Here is a 4,117-nt window from a genome sequence, read left to right as displayed (position 1 = left end):
GTATTGAAAAGCTGGACAAATCGACATTAGTCCTTCATTTAATTTAGTCCAAAATCTCCTTGGAGTAGTTGCGGAGAGAACAAAGTTTGCCATTCTGTTTGCCTTCCCCTAACGTGTGTGTGGTGAGTGCTGTGTTCTACGAAGTATCAAGTGCTGGCGATAGTTGTTCAGTCTCTAGCTAAGTCAGTCTCTCTACTCTGCTCGCAGACCTTTTTTGCCGACTTTGGTCCACGGACAACCCCCCCCGTCGTCTTCTCGGTGAGTTTCTGCTGCTGTGGTTAGTCCCCTTCTCATGGTCTATAATTGGAAAGGCTTTCTGTCTAAAGCCTTTCCATACTGGTGCTCGATGTTTTCAGTTTGGGGACACCAAAATTAGTGTACCGCTAAAGACACGTGGTCGACACGTTGTTGACACGTTGTTGACACTTTGTTGACACGTGACCCAATTACCGGCCTACCAAGTGCCTTTGGCGACCGCTAACAGCAACTGTGGAACAGTGCAGTGCCCTTTTTGGAGCAACGTACGAGTAGTGCCCGTGGATTATGACCCCGCGACCCCAATCTACGTGGCGGTCCGCAATTCGCTACTTCATACTGACTGGCGTCCGGCATCGTCCCGAATTTGGCCGCAATCTGCTGTCGGGATCCCTAGCCGCGAGCCGGCTCCCTGACCTGCGACATCTACATCTCGATCTCCGCCATCGTCAATGTACTGCGCATCCACCCAGGCCAGGACTGCACTTACTTACGGGAAGGAGCATTTGCAAGAATCATTAGATGGAACCTGGGAACTGGAAGACGACGAAGAAGAAGTGTGGGAATCCGGCGGCAATGGCTGGGATGTAAGTCCAACATTGCTGGTGCTAGAGTTGCCACTGCTTGCTTATAAGGGAATCATGTGTGTTGCCTTTTTGCCTTTTCCAACGTCCTCCTTCGACTGTACTCCCAGGACTGAACTTACGGGAATGAGTGCTTCGGAGATGGGAGACGAAGAAGAAGAAGCCGCTGAATCCGGCGGCAATGGCTGGGATGTAAGTCCAACATTACTGGTGCTAGAGTTGCCACTGCTTGTTTATAAGGGATTCATGTGTGTTGCCTTTTTGCCTTCTCCCATGTTCTCTTCCGACTGTACTGGTGAACGCTGTCACATATATTGCCCTTTCCAGGTAGTACTAAGGGAGGGGCGGGGGGCAGCACATTCTGGCATCCAGGAATGCTGGGTGGAGCTAGGCAATCTGACCTTTCCTCTTACTCCAATGATGGTATGGATGGGGAGTTCTTGAACGTCCTCAGTCTTGTTAGAGTGAACTGTGCAACTCGGCAATCGGTGATAGCAGAGGACCAATGCCGATGGCGATGCTCCTTCCTTTTTGTCTGTCACAGGCTGCGTTCTCGAGAAGAAGCGTTATTTCTGCATTCCAAGAAGGACGGCACAATGGTGAGTGAAACTTCGTGGTGTGCAGCCTTGCTAGTTGAGTTGTAAATCAACCATTCTTCCTGTCTCTGACTTCTTCAATGTCCTCCTCAGTGTCGGACTGTCCGCGTCGCATTGAACTGGTCCGATGAGGCTGCTATTGCACACACAATGAGGAACTCCCATACGGGAACTCGGAAGTACTGCTACAGTACAGGTAAGGTGGTCGTTGCTTATGTGCGTGCGCCGTTGTTGTCAACTTTTAAGCCAGATGTACTCGGACCTACATGGAGTCTGAAAGTAGTCAGCTGGCGAATTACAATTGAAGTTTGACGTTGGATGCGTTTGGTCAGCTTTTTTGAGTTTCACAATGCATTGCACAGCACCGCTTCTCGGAATATCTTATCAGGATAGCTGTGGAACGCATCCTCAGAGTCCCCAGTGGGGGAACGGCAAATGTGCTGTTCATTTTAGGCTTGCTTTTATGGTACGTACAAATCCCCATTGAAAAGACATAGTGGAGACGAGAAACTGCAAATAGATGTTGGGAACCGCGAAGACCACCCTTCCTTGCCAAGTTCCCTGAGGGTGGGGGGGGGGGGGGCGGAGGAGGGACATTCCTGCACTGCTTAAAGCAGGATTCACAGGAGCATTTTCAGAAATTGCTTGTACATTTGTACCAGTTGTAACCGACAAACGCATTCTCATTGAGCTTTGACTTGAGGCACGTCAGCAAGGCGCTGTTGCATCGCTTACGTCTTGTCGTGATTCTGTGAATGGTATTTTGTGCGAGTTTGCATCGCACGCAGAATCGCAGGTCGTGTCGCATTGCGCAGCACACTGCCAAATTTCTTCTGTGAATCCCACGTGAATGGAAATTCCAATGGGAATGTAATCCATTGCCAAGAGGTGTATTCCCAAGCTGCGCATCATACTGCAAAATTGCTCCTGTGCATGCAAGTGGATTTCATTGCTCTTCTCAGTTTGGGAAATTCTCGATTATGATCATTCTGCATGTGTGTGTGTGTGTGTGTACACCAGCCCTGAACATACATGTAGGTGACCCATTTGTGGTGTCTCATAGCCTACCTCACGACCTTATGCTTTCTTTCTGCATCACTTGTATCTTGCAGGTATTTCATCTTGTGACGACCACATCGAAGTCTGAATTTGAAGTGTGAAGATGCTTCAGCAACCCCTTCATATTTTCCATTGCTTTTATTGTGCTTCTACTGTGCATGTGTGTAACATGTGGGGTATGCATGTGATGACAATGTATGCCGGTGACACGGTCAGATTTTGTCCAAGCGTGTATTGTACACCTGCATGCTATCGTTGAAAAGGATCTGCCACTTACGATCTTCGGACGAGTTCAGGTCAGCTTGGTTTTGTGTGGGCTGTACCAGATGCTGTTCATTTCTCTATCTGTTGGATATGTGACTTTCCGTTCTGGTGTATGGTGGCCACTTCTTTGCTTGTCTTTGCATGACATTACAATCATTCTGTATTCACTGCTTCCATGGTGTGGTCTGCAAACTGCAATCCTTAGGCAAATATCATCACGGTTTGCAATGTTGTGCTTTGGCCGCCAGCTTACCTACACATTGTAGTTGAATTATTTTTGTTTCGCAACTGACTTCCTGAAGTATGGTAGCCACTGCTTTGCGTGGCATTATACAATGTTCATCAAGAATTTCCTGTTTGGGTCGTGTGTGTGTGTGTGTGTGTGTGTGTGTGTGTGTGTGCGCGCGCACGTGCCCATGTGCATTTGCGTGTTTGTCACAATGTGTCTCTGTGCGGGGTAGTGAGGTGGGGAGGGCTGGAATGTATCAGTGTGCTATTGCAGTCGCATGGCTACATACAGTGCATCGCGCGCGTGCTCACCATGTTTATCTTCGGAACTGGGCCAGGGTGGGGGAGGGAACAGAAAAAGAACTGAAATTACCCGTATAAAAACCGCTCTGTGAGCGGTTCTGAAAAACCTCTACTGGTGCAGCCCCGTCGTAAAAGTAAGAAATTAGAACTGGCGCATTGTCCTCCCAAATGTGAACTGATCCACCTAAATCGCGATTGACGGGACCCGAACGCACCAGTAGCACGAGGTCGGGAGGGCACAGGCCACAGGATCACAGCAATGGGCCGGCGCCGTCGCTGATCAATTTACCATAGTACAACACTTACAGTACCCCGCAGCCCACCTTGGCTTTGGCTTTGGCTATGGACCAGCGTCCCCACTCCCCAGCTGCATCCACAGGTAGGAACCTCGTGCTACTGGTGCGTTCGGGTCCCGTCAATCGCGATTTAGGTGGATCAGTTCACATTTGGGAGGACAATGCGCCAGTTCTAATTTCTTACTTTTACGACGGGGCTGCACCAGTAGAGGTTTTTCAGAACCGCTCACAGAGCGGTTTTTATACGGGTAATCGTACTTGTGCTTCGTTTCAACCCGCGATATTCTCTATTGGCTCCATGGCTGTGTGAGTTATGATGTCGGTGACGTCATTCTTGTATTGCGTGTGACGTGTATCGATAGGTTCTTGCTGTCTGCAAGAACTGACAGTACCGTATGTCCCCGATTATACATGTAGGTCACTCGATTATACATGTAGGTCACTCGATTATAAGTCGCCGGCACCCCCATTTTCAGGTTCGAGCAATACTGTTTTGGTATATTGATTTCAGTAGTAAGTCATGCTCGATTGT

The 4,117-nt window shown here is 48.9% G+C and overlaps 1 long non-coding RNA gene across 1 annotated transcript; it reads left to right on the top strand.

Annotated features, from left to right (window-relative positions):
• The first annotated feature begins 244 nt into the window (after positions 1–244).
• Positions 245–3,059, top strand: LOC135812658 (uncharacterized). Its single transcript, XR_010552904.1, has 5 exons — positions 245–842; positions 950–1,031; positions 1,384–1,438; positions 1,529–1,631; positions 2,548–3,059. It is a non-coding gene; the product is annotated as an uncharacterized LOC135812658 (long non-coding RNA).
• Positions 3,060–4,117: the final 1,058 nt, after the last annotated feature.

Source organism: Sycon ciliatum, chromosome 3 (assembly GCF_964019385.1).
Source record: "Sycon ciliatum chromosome 3, ocSycCili1.1, whole genome shotgun sequence".
NCBI classification, from domain to species: Eukaryota; Metazoa; Porifera; class Calcarea; order Leucosolenida; family Sycettidae; genus Sycon; species Sycon ciliatum.
Note: the sequence above shows the minus strand (reverse complement) of the source record. Positions and strands in the feature narration are given on the sequence as shown.